Genomic DNA, 21421 nt, shown 5'->3' on the forward strand with positions numbered 1-21421 from the left:
ATTCTTTTATGTTAGAGAATTCCTGAGATGAGAAATTTGTTAAAAACAAATCAGAACAAAAACAATCATGTAAGAACCCAGAAATATATCTGCGGACACTTTTGAAGGTTAAAGTTCAAAGCTAATCAGTTAGAGTCTATGAGTGTTCTCTTGTGTTACTTATTGAGGCAACAGAAGTGGAAGAGAGATATCTCAATCTTCTAGTCCCTTTCTTAAAATTTTTTATGAAATGTAATTATTTTCTATATGTATAAGTGTGATTAGCCTACACATGTGTCTGAGTAACATATGCATGTCTGGTGCCAAGGGCCAGAAGAGGGTGTCAGATGCAGTAAAACAGGGTTTACAGCCACCATGTGAGTTTCTAGAATTAAATCTGTGTCTTCTGAAAGATCAGTAAGTACTCTTCAGAGCTGAGCCATCTCTCCAGGCTCCAAACCCTGTTAAATAATAGATATTCACAAGGGTGGTGTGGTCTCCATATAAAAGTTGTTATAGTGGTAATTAAATTGCACTCTGAACTTTAGAGAAAATAAATATCCAGAAGATACCATGCCATAGTCAGGAGAACAAAACAAGACAAAATAGGAAAAGAAGAAAGAAAAGAAAATCCTGTAACATGTGGGTATATTAGTTGATACAAAATGTTATCAGAACTCTAATAAAATTGGAGAGAAAAACAGAAATTGTACTTTTGAAACATTGGGATAACCATGTTCCTTAATGACCTGAAAGCACACACCTTACTTTGGGTGGATTCATAACTGCAATCCAATCCTTCCTTCTGCAAAATAGCAAATTCGATGGTATGTGCTAATCTCATAGTTCAGGCTATGGATTATAAACAGTAAGCGGCAGCTCCAGCTTCTGTTAAATGAACTAACAATATATACCTTGTAAACACCTCTGCTTATCCCTCCATTTCAGCCAATCCTGTGGCAATATGTAACTCATTCTCCATAAGAACATTTGTTAATGATGATAAAATCCATTGGGGAATTAACAGTGGAGTGTCATTTCCGGCCTAGCAGGTTTGACTCGTCTTAGAGAGCAGCTGCTAACATTTTAGGGAGACTGAAAAATTCTATCTGCTTACACAATACCTTCTTTATTTTGTTCTTTTGTTTTTGCAAAAATGATAAGCATGGAACAGCATTCTTCTCCAGATTCAACTGCGATGTCCTTTTTACCACCTGAAACAGTAATTTTCTTCTGTGACACCAGACCTGGTAGCTAAGGAAAGTCTGAAACTTGCAAAAGTGCTTTAACTTCTACAAAAGTGATGTACACTTTCACGTGGTGGTCGCTGCCATGATGGTTTCATATTTATTTTGAAAACTTATTTGATTATTCTCATCATTTACTTGTAGTAGTTCATGCTCATTGTGACCTTTAAGTATAATGACTTTACAAATAAGATATTTACAATGTCTCTTCTTTGATCATCCTGGGAAATTATACTGTAACTTTTCTTTTTATTACAGGTTGAGATATTGATATTTCTGCCAATGCATGCCAAGCATTTATGCTTTGATTGTACAATTTAAAATATATAAAATATTGCCATTTTAGGGATTATAAAGTTGTAGCAATGTAAATAAAAAAGACAAATAATAGTTCCCTAAATGTAATTCATTATTCTCACTTTTGATATTTCTTTGTGTAAGGTGCCGATTTGTTTACTATATCTCTCTTTAGTAAACCTAAGTGCAATGCATGTAGGCATGTTAGACAGTTTAGAGAGAGTGCTACCTAAACTGTTTATTGAGACTGTTTTAGAGAGTGAAATTTTATCAAAAACAAACAATACAGGCTACCATTCTATGAATCACATTTCATTCAGTTTTTGGGTGGAGTAACTTTTCTGAGTACAGACTAACCTAGTAACTGCTGGAAATAACAGGAACTACTGGTATGCATAACTCAGAATATTTTTAGCAAGTGCGTGTGATCAGCCTATGTGTGTATAAAGACTCTTATGTGTTGTGCGTACAGCTGCAGAGGGGAGCAGGCACGTGTGTGTTTGCATGTGTTTGGAGGCCCGGAGTTAATTTTGGAAGGTTTTATGATTAGTATCCCCCTTATTTATTGAGAGTCTTTAACTGAGTCCAGAGCTCAACAAACTCACAGCCTAACTAGTCTGCCCTTCAGTGCCACTTTGTCTGTCTTTTGGAAGTACTGGAATTCTAGGCAGACTGTTGTGCCTCGCTGGCATTTAGTACCAGGAGTTTCCAATTTCTGATCATCATTTCCATTCTCCAGTGTGTTACTAATTTAACACCACTGAATTCAACTTGCATTTTCTTTTTGTTTAAAAAGGTTTATTTATTTTTTTATTTATGTGCATGTACTGTGTGAGTTTTGTGCACCATATGCACCGATACTAGGAAAAGGAATCAGATGCCCTTAACTAGAAATATAGTCACCTTTGAGGTGCCATGGGTTGTTGGGGGGGGAATTCAATTCTTCCCAATAGAGGTAAGTCTTCTTAATGAGACTTCTCTCCATTCTTCTGAGTTTATCTTGCAGCCGTTTGCACACCTGCATTATAGACTACTTCCTTTTAGACTCAGAGGGTGTACTGACTATTCCCTATTTCAGTTACTCAGAACTGCCTTTCACTATGCTTAAATGATGTACCTCACAGCAGTTGAAGAAATTTCCTTACTTTGAATTTAACTTATTAAATTGGGCTCATCCAGAGATACAATAAAATCTCCTGTTTAAGATTTATAATCCTATACAATCTTGCACATTTCCTCTCAGCTGTATGAAGATTAAAGTTTGAATAGCCAGAGAACTCGAAACTAAGAACATCTTGTTAGCATTTTATTTATCATTACTCATTTTTCCATTATATAAGATGCTATTTTGTTTTCTAATAATCTCAAATTTCAGTGTCATCCAGCAAATACAGATATTGAAATATTCACTCTCTTAATTGAAAGAAGTTGAATTGAGACAATCCTTAACAGTACAATCTTTGGATTTAAATTTTTTATTTATTTAATGGTGTGATTTTTTTGAGAATTTTATATCTTACCATGAATTTTAATTACATTTATCACTAACTCAATATTGGATTGTTGACTGGTATGAGCTCCCAGACACCTTAAGCTGTGTTTAGTTTCCAAGTCCAGCTGTGCTGTCAGATCCAGAAGACAAAGCTGGAATTTAGTAGTCCTCAATCTCTAGTTCTTATGGTCTTTCTTTCCACTTTCCTCTGTTCCTAGCATTTTGTTTGGGATGAGATACGTTATAGATATGTCATTGATGAGAGCTCAACAGATACTTGTTCTTTATGGTCATATCACTCTGAAGACATCACACTTCATCCAAACTGATTTTATAACTGGTTTTTGTTTCTGTGGTTGGCTTTAAAATTATTTGTATTACACCTTTAAAAATCTCATACTGTGTGTTTTGACCATGTCTACTACCACGACTCATCCAAGTTCTTTGCTGCTTTTCCTACTCATCGAACTTTGTGTGTTTCTTTGTGAAACCATCAAGAACAGTTTGCACTGCTCAAATTTTTTTTGATGTGTGGTTTTCCATTAAAGGCAGTCATAGGTGGATAGTTTACAACATTGTGTGACTGAATTGATTATTGAGATATCTCAGTTTAATTACAATGTATCTGAATTGCTTAGAAAAAATAATTTATAACTAAAAATGTGCATGGGAAGTTATTATCAAAATAAGGTCTGAGATCAATGAAATCTAAACGAAAAGTAACCAGGGCTTTTCCTTTTTATTTGATTTCCCATACTGTGCTTCTTTACAGTTTGTGTGATGTTTACTATAGAGACAAAATAAACCATCTACTCACCATAAATAAGAAACCAATGACCAACCAAAGTAATGATTTTAATCAGTCTCAACCTGTCAGACGAATGAGTTTATAGGAATTACCTACAAGAATATAGAAGAGGAGTTGTATTCAGGAGCATGGAGCAGTCAAAGGGAGTTACATCACTGAAAAGCCTACCCTGGGATAGGTGACTTCTCATAAAAACAACATTCTTAAAAGTCCCTACATGATTTCCGTCACATTCCACCTGGCCTTGGTGAGCTCCCAATAGATCAGCTCCACTGTCTCAATGGGTGGGTGCACCCCTCGTGGTCCCGACTTCTTTGCTCATGTTCTCCCTCCTTCTGCTCCTCATTGGGACCTTGAGAGCTCAGTCCAGTGCTCCAGTGTGGGTCTCTGTCTCTATCTCCATCCATCACCAGATGAAGGTTCTATGATGATATGCAGGATATTCGTCAGTATTGCTATAGGATAGGGTCATTTCAGGTTCTTTATCCTCAGCTGCCCAAGGAACTAACTGGGGACCTCGGCTTGGGCTCCTGGGAGCCACTCTAGGTTCAAGTCTCTTGCCAACCCTAAGGTGGCTCCCTTAACTAAGAATTGTGCTTCCGTGCGGGATATAACTGGTCTCTCTGAACATGGCGAACAATGAGGACTGATGAGAAGCTAAGGACAATGGCACGGGGTTTTGATCCTACGTAATGTGCTGGCTTTGTGGGAGCCTAGCCAGTTTGGATGTTCACCTTCCTAAATATGGACGGAGGGGGGAGGACCTAGGACTTACCACAGGGCAGGGAACCCTGACTGCCCATTGGACTGGAGAGGGAGGGGGAGAGGAGTGGGGGGAGGGGGAGAAGGGTGGGAGGAGGGGGAGGGAAATGGGAGGCTGGGAGGAGGTGGAAACTTGTTTTTTTTTTCCTTTTCTCAATAAAAAAAAAAGTCCCTACATGACATGCAGGAACTTCTGAAAGATCCTAAAGTCTCCTTCAAGAATCTCACCCCATGTAATGTATCTTCTCTACAGAAATTGTTACTATATATGCAGTGTTGAGGTGGACTTTATGAATCCTTCAAGGTTCAGTTTTTATGACGTGAAAGATTTTATTTCCGGAATCTAATGAATATCTAGTCTCTCTCTCAGAGTGAATGTTTCTGTCCATAGAAAATTGCTACCCAAGAGTTTTATTCCCAGAATTAATTCAGCATTGATGACTGTTTCTAGACCTCCTATCATCTCTGCTTATTAGCAATGATTGAAATCATGCTAATTAATATATCTTTCCTGAGAAATAATCCCAGAAATACTTAATTGAATCTACTCACCTGTTTACATGGCTTTTTGGTAATGCTGATGACTATCCAAAAACATCTGTAATTCAAGAGTTTCCTTGGAAAACAGATAAAACAGTTGTATTGATGACTGGTAATATTTACTTTTCAACTGTGTTAAAAATAAAAATTTAACACAATAGTTTATTAAAAGCACCAGTTCTTTAAAATAGAGAAATAGAAAGGATGACTGTGTGAAGAAGAACTCTCAGAAGCTATTATTAGTCATGAATGCTTGGCTTCCAGTTGGTGAAACTGTTTTGGAAGAAATAGTAGGGGCTTTGTTGGAAGAAGTGTGCCTTTATGGTCAGGATTGGGGATTTCAAAAGTCAGCATATTCAAAGACAGCCTTATAGTGATATTTTATTTGTGTTTTAATAAATAAAACCTACTTGAAGATCATAATGAAGAGCTAAGCCACTATAGGCAAGGGAGTGGTAGCACACACTTTTAATCCTAGTACCCAAGGACACCCTGGGTGACACAAGATTGAATAATCTGTTTAAAAAGAGAAATAGAACTCAAAGTTGTCCCAGCACTTCAGAGTATCATGCCTTTAATGCCAGCACTAGGGAGGTGGAGACAGTAGTGACTTGGCTTGGCAGAGGATATAAGGCAGGAGGAGAGAAGAGGAGTGTGAGGCTTGGTGGAGAGCATAGCACTCTGCAGTCACTCTGATTACAGGATTGCCCCTTTGTCTGAACCTTGCTAGAGGTAAGAACTCTTAGTGACTTGGCTGCTTTGCTTTGCTGATCTTCAGCTTGAACCCCAATATCTGTCTCTCGGTTTTTATTATTCATGCTGCATAGCCTTCTCCCTGCCACCTAGTTGTTGCTTGAACATGCAAGCTCCCTGCTACTGTTCCAGTGCCATGCCTGCCTCCAGACATGCTCCACTATCATGATATGATGATCATGGACTAACTCTCTGAATCTGTAAGCCCCACTGAATGCTATCTTTAATAACGTGTCTTGGCCTTGATGTTATTTAACAGCAATTAAAACTCAACTAGGTAGATTACTAACACTTTGAACACACCCTTCAATTACATTTATAAAACCATTTTAAACTAAAAGTTTTATAAACCTTTTTAGTTACTAATTGGAGATACATACTATTCGGTGTTTCATTTGGTGTTATTTCTTTGTTTCCTGATTATATAAATAAGTTCACTAAAATTTTTAGCAGTTATAATCCTGTTTCTTTGGAGTATTAAGTATGAAGACAGGCAAGAATATAAGGACGCTGTGGCCTGTTAAGAGTCCCAGTTCAACATGGCTTGCAGCATAGGCTCCCATCTTAGAGAGTACAAGGCCAAAGAGAAATGAAATGGAAACCAACTTCATTAATATTGTGAACACTCATGCACTATTTCAGCTTATAAAACTATGAAGTTAGAAATTTCTGTAGAATGAGAACATCTTAAAAGTAAAACTAAATTTTCATAAAAAGAACCAATTTAAATTGTCTGCCTTTAAAGATGATGAGTGAAATTATTAGACATAAATCAAATAACACATCTATCTTTCTGATCTGAACACTATCTTTTCCATTAATGGGAATATATCCCAAATGCTTTATAGACTCTTGACAATTTAAAATACATTATGTGAGAAAACAGAATTCTGCAACAGAAGAAACATAATTGTCCTGGCTGATGACACTCTCATCGATGAGGTAATGGCCTGAGTCATGAAAGCAATAGTTCCTCCTGTTTGCATCATTTATACTCTCTGTCGGAAAAATAATGTCAAGGAGGCTCAAAAACAGTTTAAAGGTGATGTATGTCAGTTAAAAGTGACATATTTGCTCCAGTCAAGTAATTTTTCTCTGCTGAACACTAGTAGACAGAATAGCTAAATTTATTTAGTGACTGTATCACATAATAAATAATAAAGCATTGTGGTAGAAATTTTCATGCTTTTTGATGTTGTTACATTTCATTGTATGAGATAAACTAAGACATTTTGTAAACATCCCTAAAATAAAAACTCAAACTAACTTGAGATGATTGTAATTTGGAAAGCCTAGGAATGTTGTATGTGATGAATTGCTCACATTAATTAAGAATGACATGATGACTTAATTTAATGGAAAGACAAATTGGGAAAATCGAAGGTATCATAAATTAAAGAAGAGAAGATATTGTCATAATTTACTGTGTGTACATGTGTCTGCATATGTGCATGTGTATGTTTCAATGAGTGTATGTGTGTGCATGCATGTGTTTGTGTGTGTGAGTGTGTGCCTGTGTGCATGTGTGTGTGTGTACATTTGATACAGAGATACTATGTAATATTGACTGCACTGGAACTCACTCTATAGATCAGGCTGTCCTTGAATTCACAGATACTCCTCTGTCTGCCCTATAGCTGGAATCCCAGGACTCAAGGTTTGTGCCATTGTATTCAATCTAGTTTCCCTTGAGAAAGACCATAACCAAAAATGACTTAGCAAGGGAAGTCAAGGCAACAATCAAAAGGCAGAAACAGAGAGAGGACCATAGAAGAACACTGTTTTGGATTTTTCTTTCTGGATTGTTCAAGTTGGCTTTCTTATATCCCCTAGGAATAGGGAGAGCATCACCAATAGTTTCAGCATCTTTCCACATCAATTATGAAAAAGAAAATTTTTCACACTTACCTTCTCTAATGAAATTTTTTTTCCAAATGATGATATGTCTTCTTTGATGACTGTTGTTGTGTCCTCAAAATGACAAATACAAAAAACAAACAAAAAAAAGCAATAACAGCAAAAAAACCTCACCAAACTTCTAACTAGCACATGGTTAAAAAATGATTTGATGAGAGTCTGAAGTAATAATATTAGTACACTATCAAAAAGGCAAGGGACAATATGAAACTCTGATGAATGTCTGGACTTGACAATGACAGCCATGTAAACTTGGAGCAGACACTTTGTGCATATATGTGTAGTTTTTCATATTCAGTCACCAATTAAATATTGGAAGATAAAACATCTTTGAGGAAACTCTCTACCTCCTACATAATCCAGTATCCGTAAAAATGTCTATACCTCTTAGTATAATAGTTTCACCGTTTGAAATATATTTTAAAATAACAATGTACCTTTCCTCTTACACATTATATTCAATTGATTGAAGACATATTAAAATTAAAATAGATGTAATTTATTATATAAAGGACTGTATTACTTAATTGTTTGCTATTACTCATACAAGAACTAATTATGTCGATGAATGACAGATTGGATTACACACAGCATATATTTGGAAGCTGTCAGTTTGAAGATACTTTGTTAAAGTAATGATAATCAAAATATTACCATTCTTATAATGTGGAGTATATTTACACAATTCTGTGACATGAAATTGATTTAAACTTTCTCCTTGGTGTTCAATTAAAATAGCAAAGGAACCACATGAAATAAAATTCATTGCATGGCATTGTATAAAGATGCCACTTAACATTTTTAACATTAAAATTGGTTCATTTGAAATTATGGACACAAACCAACATGGATTAAGATGCTTTTGTGAAAATGAAAACAACAAAGTAGAAGACAATAAAATGACAGTGGTAAAGCTATATTATGTTACCATCCTACCCTGTGATTTCATGCTATCGTTTCTAGTAACATATACAATGATTTCTGCATCATTTCATATCAGACTCAGACAAAAAAAATGACAGACATGTGAAGGAAAAATGTCAATGTTATTTTCTCATGTTTTGTCCATTTAATTTAAGAATTCAAAAGTCAGTTTTATTTGGGAAATGAACACAAGCCTGTTTCTCATGAACTCAGAAAAGTGCCCCCAATTAACATCAAGAGAGAGTGAACAACTATGGTATAAATTGTGATCTTTTTAAGAGACTCAAACCTTTATCTAATGAAAAAGTCCAATTCAGCATGGAACTAATTATACAATATTAAGATTAATTTGAGAAACTTATATATTTTCACCTAAAATTGCACCATTATGATTTTTAAAATTATTACATTTGTACATTATAAATATTTGCATAATTCTTTGGTGAGGAGAAATTACAAAGAATCAAAAAGACTTTGTTAAATTTCATCAATTGGTAAAATTTATCATATATGAACATTAATGGTAACTGTACCTAGCATATCAATAAATCTTCAACAATGCAATTGATCATTTTAATTGTAAGAAGACATAATATATTTTCCTATATAAATATGGATTAGATGGCATTTCAGTGAGGTTTATTTTTTAAAATTAGCAGTGTTAGGAAACTAATATAATCTATTATAATCCACTGCAGATTCTACGATTGTTTGTAAACTTTTATAATTTAATTTGATCTTTTTTCAATAATAATAAATGTTGAGGAATTAGAACTGAAAAAGCTTATAAAGGAATTTTGCCTTGAGATCCTACTGATTCAGGAAAACACAAGTATTCAATTGATGTCTGTTTTTTGAAAACGGGGAATTAAATATAAGGATCAGTAAATACTGTAACTCATCACACAATAATCAGCTGAAAGGAAGACTTTTATGGGGAGCCATTCTTTGAGACAGTCAGCAGTACTCTGATTGAGCATGTAGCTCCTCACAGAAAGTTCCCTGTAAGCTCATGGTTACTGTTAGGGAGTAACCTCCACTCTCACCTGTTCCTGCCCACCTCCTCTCCATTGAGATTGGCCATTTTCCGTCCCTCATTATAAAACAAACAAGCATCTAAAGGATGACAATATAATACAATATGATAAAACAAAAATAAACACATTGGAAGAGGTCAAAACAGACAGAAGGAAAAGTATTTCCCGAGCAAGTGGATCCTACTTAAAGTATCTTTTTCTATGCCTATATTTTGAAAAACCTTTATTCTTTTATATAATAATTTCAGAGTCCCAGGTTTCACTTCATGCCTTTGATCCATTTATAGTTTATTTTTGCTCATAAGGTAAAGTTTTCAATTTAATTTCTCGGCATACTGATATCGAAGTTTCCCTGTACGCTTTGCTGGAGAGGCTATCATTTCTCCACTGTACAGTTTTAGAATTTTTGCCAAAATTCAGTTATAGTTGTGGATTTATATACGGAACCTCTATTCTATTCCACACATCTGAATGTCTACTTTTGTGTCAGAATCATGTTTCGTGTTTTTACTATGGCTCTGTAACATAGCTTGTAATATATATATATACAGTATTATCTGATTGTGATCAGTTTTTCTAGTATCTTTTGTGATTATATGGGAATTTAAAGATTGCTTTTCTCTTCCTGTGAATAATGACCTTAGAATTTTAATGAGTTGTGCATTGGATCTGTAGATTTTAGATTTATTTCTGGTAAAAAAATAGTCATTTTTATAATAGTCATATGTAATAGTAACTGAACATGAATAATCCTTTTGTATTTGCTTTCTTAATTCCTTTCTTTATTGTTTGAAAATCCTAAATGTAAAGGTATTGCACTCTCTTATATCACTATATTATATAAGTATATATAACATTACAGTATATTACTTTTCAGAGAATATCAAATGAAATTTATTTCCTAATTTCTAAGCACCTTTTCATTGGAATATATAAAACTGCTTATTTTGAGAGTTAGATTTGTGACTTGTTGATTGTCTTACTGTTTATCACTTCTCCAGATGTTTTCTTGTGTATTCCTCAGGCTCTTTCATATATAAAATCATATTTTAATTTGAAGATATCTTGACACTCACATTTGTATATCCCTCATATACTTCTATTTCATTGGTGTATCAATAAAAAGAAGAATTTTATGAAAGTTATATAATAATATCAAACAGACATAAAAATTTCAACAGGTGTTTAAAATTATAAGCACATTCTTTTAAAAAATACTTGAGGAGAAAAAGTCATTCCAATATCATAAAATTGAGATGACTGTGGAAGATCCAAATATTAGCTACACTAATGAAGCTAATGAAGTATTGAAAATATATCAAGTCAGAGGAAGACACAGGGATCCTGATGGAGTTTTTAATCCATATCTTTAAGGATCAATACAAGCAACTCTTTATTGGTGCACTTTAACTGACATGTTATTGTAAAGGAATACCAGAAAATATTTTGCATTCTATTAACAGAAGAGCACCACAATAGGATATAGCTAATACAAAATAATATCATATATAAAATCATTTATTATTTATATTTTACATGCATAAAATATCTTCTAAATTACTCCTTAGCATTTGAATGATAGAAATTATTAATGAATATGTGAGTAGCAAATCAAGTGATTAAAAACCATGGAAATATATATTTTAAATTGCTCCTTGTTATAGTTATCAACTAATAGTGATATGAAATACAGATGTTGAGAATTGTCCATGCATTGGCAAATAAATCACCTTAATTTAATTTCTAGGGACATGAATCTATTTTTACGTGCATTATAGGCAAATTGAAAGCACATAGATAATGGTAACTTTGTCTAACTGAAATGCAATTTTCTTAGTATTTTCACTTTGACATCAGAATATAATGCCATCCTCATGTAAGCATAAATTGTATGGTATGCATTTTGTGTCTGTTGCAGTAAGTTTCAAAAATGAGTTGAAAGAAATTTGACAGTAACATTGAAAGACATTTATTGGGGAGACATGGTAGACTATAAAGCTGTTAGTCGCACTGAAGTTAACAACGACAGGAGTTAATGTTTGCTCCTTTACGAGCATCAGGGGAGTAATAGGCTCTAAAATATTTTTCTATACATAAAGGCTTGGGTTGAAGTTCTATACACATTTCAAAGTGCTATTTACACAGTTATATTTCTAGGGTAAGTGCAGACATCCCCTGTGGTAGAATATTATTTTAAAGTATGTTACTTCTGTTTATGCTCTGGAACATTTGTTTAATGATGCAAAGATGTATCTGATTAAATAAAATTAACCTGGGATCCCGAAGCTGAGTCAGAATCTAGCTGACAGGAAGTCATAGGGAGGAACCAGGTGGAAAACATCGTATAAAGTGGGGTGAGGAAAAGCACAAGGACTTCCTGGGAGATGCCAGGAGACAAGTTAGGTGAGCTGCTTGCTATACAGCCTTTCTGGGAAGCAAGATTCCACGTCAGCCTATGAATCTTGAACTCTTTAGTGGAACAGAGATTTAGATAAGTTCTGTGAGTAGTTTTGAAAGAGCTAGTACTTGAGGAAACAGAATTTCTTCAGCCCCTGGTTTTTGTGGCCTAGCCGCTGCTGGTAAGAGTGGAATTGCAGTTGCTGACTATGATAGTCCTAGTTTAAAAGGCAGACAATTAAAAAAAGAGGACAATAATGCTGAGCACTTTTAAAATGATAAAACAAATTATAAAAAAGATAACAGCAAATTTAAAGCAATTCATTAAAACATTATATATTATCTATAATCATACAAAGTATGTACTATAGAAATCCAACATCATTATATATAATATATGTAATTTCCAAATTTAAGGAAATTTTATGTTTCAGGAGAATGTAATGTTACAAATATGAATATCCACAAGGAACAATTTTAAAGCTAGTTAATCTAACCTGATGGGGGTAATGATCTTATATTTTTAGTGTTTTCTTATTCAACAAACTATTGAACTTCAAAGCGAAGTCTTAAAAAGGCTAAGTAAAGACAGGCTTCATGATTCATCACAACTGGAGTTTCAGCACCTGAATGCTCGAAAGGAAAAAGAAGAGCAATTGTTGATTGTGCAGAAAGCCAATAGGAGGGCAGCTGTTGATTGTGCTGTAAAGCATCTCCACTTCTCCAGCAGGGAGCATCAGAGTGCTGGAAAGTTCTGATTACAGACTGACCAGGTGCTCAGTGCATCTTGCCCCTAGTTTGCGTGCGGTATATATCATCACATACATTTGTTTCATTTTATTTTATTTTTTTAAATGTTATTTCACATTCCAACCACAGTTCCACAGTTCTCCCTTTCACCCCTCCTCCTCTGCTCATATCCCCCCAGTTAACCCTCCTTCTGCTCCTCACACAGGATAAGACCCCTCATTAGGAGTCAATAAAGCATGGACCATTAAGTTGAGGCAGGACCAAGCCCCTCCCCGCTGCTATAAGCTTCAGCATGGCATCCCACCATAGGGAATGGGTTCCAACAAGCTAGCTCATCAAACATAGATTCTGGTCCTGTTGCCAGGGGCCCGGAAATAGAAAAAGCTATACAACTTTTGCCCAGATGCAGAAGTCCTGGTTTGGTCCAGTGGATACTCCACAACTGTGGGTCTAGATTTCATGTGTTCCTAAGAGCTTGGTTCAGCTGTCTCTTCAGTATTCTCTAAAAGATTATTATGTGACAGAGTTTGCTTTCCAAATATCTTTTTGTTAAACTATGTTCTCTGTAAAACTGATTCCAAAGCAACTATTGTGGGTACTTTTTGTTCCAGTCTTTAAACTATTGGGAAGAATCAGTTACCTTGGGAATTTATCTGGCTTGTCTTATGTGACCCTTCAGAAGCTATAATATAGAATTTTAGCATTTCAGAAAATTGTGATATATGATGTATACCTCAAGTCTGAAGAATCTAAGCAATTGGTAAATTATATATTATGTGTTGTTGTTACTTAATATAAACGGTGATGTTTCTGGGAATCAGACAGGGTGTGGAAGAGAGTAGAGGAAAGGAGTAAAAAAGAGAAAAATCATAACTTTTGGTGATTATATATATTATGTGAGAGCAAAAATGTTGTATCATGATAAGACATTGCAGTTTATAACAATTAATAGTCGTGAATCAGAGTTGAGGTATTCCCCCACAAAGGCTGTAGGTGTTAGATGGTGTGTCAGTATGCATGGTGTGGAAAACTGTGTTCCTAGCCAACCCACGGTGTTGAAGTCACCTGATGCAGGTGAGAGAGCACTGGAGATTTATTATACATTGGACAGGAACTCAGTGTCAGTATCTACATATCCCAGAATGTTTTGACAAACATTTTTGCAAACCCACATTCAATTAAATGACCCCAGATGAAGTTGTGACCTACAATCTAAGAAGTAAGGAATGAGTTCACAGTAACAATGACTGAGTACATTTTGAGGGAAAGAAAAGGAAATTGGGTAAGCATGGGATATACTGTTCCCTCATAGGAGCAGACTGTGTGTCAGTAGAGATGGATTGAAGCACAAATCAGAAGTGAATCCTGTAGACTGACAAGTCCCAACCATTCTCCAGCTACCAAAAGTATTGTGGTGATGGAGAGACAGAGATGAATTTAATGTATGAATTTCACACTAGTAAATTTCTTTCCTAATATGCTGGGTTCACTGACTTTGTGCTGTGAAAGGAAACAGATGGGCTCCATCAGACAATCTAATCCCACCAGGCAAAATTAAAGGACTACCTTAAAAACTGAAGACTAGTCGTTTTCAGCAATTCATCTTCTGAAGCCTGTTCCATGCATAGAGGATACATGCTCAGCAGGAACAGGCTGTTGCTGGCTTTCTGAAGGTGTATGAGACAAGGGCTTGGCGGCAGTATGTACAGCATCATCCAGGCAGTCAGCACCTATGGGTACTGATAATGAAGAAAACAATTTATTGAGCAATGATAAGACCTATGTCTCCCCTACTCCACATGGTTCCATGAAACCTGTGAGACCCCATCACCTGGGTGTTATTAACAAAAATGACAGCTACAGAACTATTCCCTAAAGATTACCAATATTCTCGGAGAATAGCATATCACTATTATTTAAATGCATGTGCATTTTAAAATATGCACACTTTGTAATAAATTTGAAAAAGGGAAGTTTTTAAAGACAAGAGCGGGTTCACCTATATATTTTAAAACAATCATTTTAGGTTATAAGAATCAATAAGAATGGAATGAGTCCAAAATTAAATGCAGAGAAGCTAGTTAGGCCTCCTTCCAGGCGAATTTTGCATTTATTCTTGTCTTTGAGATAGAAATTTAATTAGATTATCTATGTAGTCCCTTTCTTCTCTCCAGTGCCACCCCCTATAGCTCTCCCTGTCCTTCTATTAGACCAAGATGTGCTACTATAGTACAGAGGTTGCTAAATTAAACAAAATCCAGCAAAGTGCGGTATGTTAATATTGCATAATTTTTAATCATCTAAATCACTTTTGACACATTGCTCAAAAAGGAAAAGGAAATATTCTCACACATATGGTAAAGGTCCTTTACTGAATTAATTTATGAACTAAAAAGGCATAAGTTAGACATCAAATTTGCACAGGCCATTTTAGAAAAGAAGATACCACAATAATCAATAATTTAAAAAAACACTCCGTGTGATCAGGACAAAAGCACAATGAAATGCTAGAGACCATCCTTCAGAAGACCCAAGTGAGCAATCATTCCAGAAACACCACTGAAGGGCATGAAAACCTAAACCTATTTTGAACAACGGCAGTGCCATGTAAATTGACATACTCAATTCAGTATTTTTTAATATGGGCATGTGTTATGATTTGATTAAAAACACACTATGCATATTGCTTGCTAGAAATGAAGACTGTGTTGAGTGCATGGACAATCATGACTATTGTAATGAGTACAATGACAAATTGCAGATACTATAGATGAGTTTGGTGACCATGATATTGTTCAGATGACTCCTGTTACTCAAGAGTTCCTGGTACTTTAACCCGCTTTCCTTATTGGGAAATAGCACAATTAATATATTATTACCAGAGTTGGGGTACGTGTTATCATATAAGAAGGTAGTATCTTTGGGAAGTTGACAAAGTTGTTTCTTAGCTGGTCTCAATTAGCATAGAGATGCCTAGTGTGTGGAAATTTAGCAAGGATTTTTAAATTATAATTTATATATGTTTTCTTGATTTAAATTTCAATAATAAAGCTACCTAGAACATTTTGATATAACTTGAAATTTATCAATTGCAAAGTTTAAATAAAGATCATATATTACTATTTAGACAACGAGTAAGAGATTTTATCCACTAGTGTATCCAATTGGATGCTGAGATACATCACACATACTCACACAGAACTGAGACTTGAAGGAAAACTTTTCAAATTAAAATTCACTTTATTATGCATTTACATTTTATCAGTAATATATAGCAGGATCTAGGGAAATAGCCTTTTTAAATTTCAGTTCTTTTTCTTCCTATAACAGTTTTTTTTCTGAGATCATGAGGAAAGCGTGACTGAGAGACAGTGTGTGGTTGCCACTCAATCCATATTGAGTTTACAAAGATTTGAATCTTGTGTTCTATCATAACCATTCCAGAAATTCTCAGGTGGTTCAAATTCTAAAATTCTATGAAACTGTTCTTTTAGCCGTTAAAATCTTTCTTTATGTAATAAAAAAATTCCCCACTCTAATTGTTTTGGTTAACAAGACATTGTTAATCTGTAGGTTTGGCTAGCTGCCTGTACCAGTGGAAACAGTTGTGGTGTAGCAACTAGGTCAGCTTCTTAACAGCTTTATTATACAGTAGTTCATGTATTTCTTGCTGACAGATTTAGTACACTTTGCGAAAATAATAATTGTACTGCGAGTACAGCTGGCAGGCTTCCTTTGCAAAAAAAATGGCGAATGAGGTTGGTATAATACATTTGGCTGTTAAAAGCCAAATGAAGCAAGGAGTCTCTGTTTTTTATTAAGGAATTATGCTGCCTCTAACATTGGGAATAATTAAAGTTGATACAAATAAACTATAATGATAGCTACCAAATACCTTTCCAAGCATGAACTGGTAGATTCCTCATGAAGATGAAACTTGAGTTACTGAACCAAGGGAATGTTTTGAAGATGTCACACAAATTTGGGTGTGTTTTGTTTATTTATAATTATTTTCTACATTAAACAGGACAAATTTTCCACATCATCATGTAAATGAATTAAAAGGCAGAAAAGAGTGAGTGGTTCAATTCAATTTCCTTGTCCTTTCTGTCTTAATATAGTATGCTATAAATATAACTTCATTTCTTTTTTTTTAATTTCAGTATGGTTTTCTAATGTGAGAACTCAGTATCTGGCAAACTTGGCTTGCTAAAAAGATTATTTTAAACCTCTTAGAAGATCATGGAGGAAGGTTCAGATACATTGTTTTTTTTAAATACATAATGAGCCATTGCTGACTCAAAATTTGAAAAGATCAAAGACTTTGCCCAATCTTATTCCATGTATCTACACAATGGTTATGAGGACTACTAAAGCAATGTTTCTAGAATCATGTGACCAGATGGAGAAAATCACTGTCTTTCATGCCTCTCTTTCACCTTGAGTGCATTAAAGAATCTCCAAATAGCCATATTTGAGATTATGGGGTATGAGAGAATAGTTTAAGTTAACTCCATTGTTATTTAAAATTATGGGGTATGAGAGAATAGTTTAAGTTAACTCCATTGTTTAATACAAGTACAAATTTATGTGCCCTTGCAATTCAGTATTCAGAAATGCTCACTTAATATTAATTTCAGTGCTCTTGCTAAAATGATAGTTGTGTACTCTAAAAGCTTGTTTCACTTATTAGATTTACTAATATTTTATAGATTTAATTCATCAAAAAAGTAATTAGATTATATATTAAGAGAGGCTTCTGTTTGTTTCCCTACAGTGTCGATGCTTTGTTTCTCCTGTGATTAAGTTGGAAATTCCAGTGTGATTACTATCCTGATAGCATTAGCCTGACTATACAGTTCAAATGAAGTTACGGAGTATATAAGATTGCCATAGTTCTCGGAAATATCTGAGCATGTGGGGAGAAGTTTCCCATTACTAGTTTTCATTTGAAATATTTCAACTCCACAGCATTCTGTCTATGTATTTAGCTAGTTTTGCCTTGCTATTTTCAAACATTTACATTCTCAGAAGTCATTTGTGAAGGCCCTAAAATGTGAGCCTAGTTCTACCTTCTCTGAAGGTCAGAGAGTTTGAGGTTGCTCAAAATTGTTGACAACAATCAGGGCTGACCCAGGATGTGACTATTTGGTTCTTTTGACATTAAGATGTCCCATATAGGTAGATCCACTCCACCCTGACTAATGGTCAGGATATGAAAACATAGTTCTGTTCCTTCTTTTGAAATAGGAGGTTTGACTTTGGGAGTGGCTGCATTCAGGATAATTTTTGTCTTGGGTGGTTGGTTTCACTGCCTAGACAACAGAATGCTAATGACTATATCTCAGAGTACTGAAGCAATTAACTCTTCTAGTTATCCTTTGTATCAAGTTAAAGAAGTCTTTCATTGACTTCTTCCCCTTTTGTTTTGTGGCATAAAAGTGTATGGAAAATTAAAGGCAGAGATTTCAATACTCAGTGGAACTCCCTGGTAGTATGCTATGATTCTGTTTTATTATTTTCACTCGCCTCTTTGTACTCTTTATTATTTTTCTAGTCCCCATGAAACTACTCTGGTAAGTATTATTTTTGTCAAAGCTGGACTCAGATAGTCATGGCAGCCATAGAAAACGTAGGGGTGGCTATTCCTTGAGTTGGCATCAGAACTTGAAACTTTGCTCAAGTTGCTGCATTTTCAACCATGCAAAAACCAAGAGTCATGGATCATAACACTTGTACCAAATTCTAATAATACTGTGAGAACAGCTAGTATGTAATAGGTCAGATTGACTGTTTGAAGCCCAGATATTGGACGTTAAGACAACGGTGAAGTTATAGCTTAAATATCCATGGAAACTCCAGATTCTAGAGAATGGAACAATGACCATAAAAACTTCAGGAACCAGATGGCTCCACTGAAGAGCAAAGTCATGTGCACTGTACAAGATAGAACTATAGTCTATTGACGACTCCCAAGATTATTGGAAGCTTAGATGTTACCATTATATATCTAGGATTGTGGAAATAGAACCACAGATTTTAAGATTTTCCATGTCAAATTTGTATCTAGCTTTGATGTACTATTTTGAATATTGTTCATACTGTTAAGACATTGGAGAACTATGAAGATGAAGTACTGTGAGTAAATTTTTATTGTGAGATGGTCATGAGCCTTTGGGGCAGGAAGAAAATAGAGTTGAGAATATAAAATATCTTTCCCATTCTTACATTTTGACTACCTGATTCTTCAGCTTGTAAACTCAGTTTGCAGACTGTGGACAATGTAAGATGTGGGGATGACAGGAGGAAATGGGAAGCTGGGAATGGGTCTTTCAAATGCATCCTCACTTCAGGCTCTGTGGTGTGACTTTCTTGCTTCTTTGTCCCCACCATTTTAAGTGGACACCACTGAAACTGACAGAGTTTCTGCCAACAAAAACTAATTTGTACCTGCAGTCAAGTCTCCCCAAATTTATGATGAGGCAAAACACACCTCCATGAAACCCTGAGAAATTAATTTTTCTTCTAAGAAGTTGCTTCATTCAGATATTTTGCTAGAATGACAAGAGCAATAACTAATATACCATTAGTGTAATTATGTAAGAAAGAGAAAAATGGCTGTATTCATCAGGACCCGAAGAGAGAAACCTATGCATGTCAACAATGTTTCTTTATAAGACAATTATCAAGAAACTCATAGAGTATAAGAGATAATTTGCAAAACTAGTATGTGATAGGTAATTTGTTTCTAGAACATTTAATGCTTCAAAGCTGAATGAAACTTAGCATGAAGGGAGAAAGCAACACTACATGAATAAGCTAGCTATAAAAACATTTTCATGCTACAGAAAAACCCTGTCTTTAAAAACCAAAAATAATAATAATAAATTTATATGACAACTGATTTTTGAGTGGGTATTCAATTTCAGTAAGTTTGAAAACAAATACTAAAAGTGTATTGTGATATCTTCACATACATGTTAGCATATCTAAGTTAAAATAACAGAGCATACAAAGTTTAACATAGAGACAGGAAAAGAAATATTTTTTGTGAATAACTCATATAACAATTCAAAGAATATTTGGGAAAAAATAAAAAATAAATTTAAAAAGATAAAAATAAACACTCAGTTAATACCTATGTATATGCCTAATAGAAAATAAGTTTTATATCATTACAAAAATAACTGTGCATTTATTATTTGTATATTTATTATTTGTGATAGCTCAAAAAGAATAAAAAATAAACCATGGTCAATAGATAAATTAATGTATAACCTGTGTTATTTCTATTATATGTAGTCTTACAAACTAAGCATAATTAATAGGAGAAATAAAGATATGAAGTAAAGCAAAACTTAATACCAATAATGAAAACATGCTTTCTTTATTATTTATTTTCATTTATTATTTATCTTTATTATTTGGTGAACCAGTATCAGTATCTTGATCTAAGTATTCATCAGCATCAAGTATCAGCACATTTTGAGCAATGGTAAACCACAATTTATATTTTTTTTAAAGTTTGATTTACTTATGCCAGAAAGTTACAGAAAATAATATCTGTGAGTCATACTGAGATGTTAAGTCTCCCCATGTAATTGACAGTCATAAAACTTTCAATGCTAAGATACCCACAACATGACGGGGTTTAATGCTTCTAAGTAACTAGCTGAAAATTGTCTGTTCACATTTCTCAAAGTGTGAAAATAATTAAAATTATAATAATGAACTTTTATCAACAAGGGAAGCTTCTTAACTGGATTTGGTGTTAGTTAATTACATAATTTAAATTAAAGTTGAAAACCCACTATAATGTGGTCATACAGGGCCACTGGGAATGCCTGGGATGTTTGTGTGAGAATAGCTCTGTCAGAAGCTTCATCTGTTTTGTTCCCATAATGAGAATTTGTACTTATTTCCCAATATAAAGTGTAATTATTACACATAGGACACTGTCTCCCTATACAATCAAACATGATGCACACTTTTGGGAAAGGAGAACATTTTAATGCGAAAGTTGCTTTCTACAGATCCAGTTAAAGTTAGATGCTATTTTCTGACTCATAGGATTTTTATGTGCTCTCTGCTCTGCATGTGAAATACAAACAGAAGCTGCTATGCTCTGTCTTTCTTGCTGATGAAAGATTCACTTATCTTCCTCATTCAGGGCTTCTTTGTCTCTCTGAAGATTAATAGAGGCAGGTGTCATTAATGCCAATCAGAGCAGACCTGTGCAGGCCCTATGTACGCTTACAACTCTGAATTCACAAGAGATTTGTTCATGTTGATTTAGAAGGCCTTGCTTTTTTAATGTGCTTTATCTCCTCTGTCTCACACTCTCCATCCTCTTTTGCAGGGTTCCATGAGGGCTAAGGGAAGGGATTTGATTCTGGCACCCCGTTTAGGGCTGAGTGCTTCCAGGTTGCTGACTCTCTGCCTAATGTTGCCTGTGGGTCTCTGTACTTGCTGCCAAGTGCTTCAGGAGGAAGTTTCTGTAGTGATGGGTGAAGAAGTC

Source organism: Microtus ochrogaster, chromosome 1 (assembly GCF_000317375.1).
Source record: "Microtus ochrogaster isolate Prairie Vole_2 chromosome 1, MicOch1.0, whole genome shotgun sequence".
Classification (NCBI taxonomy): domain Eukaryota; kingdom Metazoa; phylum Chordata; class Mammalia; order Rodentia; family Cricetidae; genus Microtus; species Microtus ochrogaster.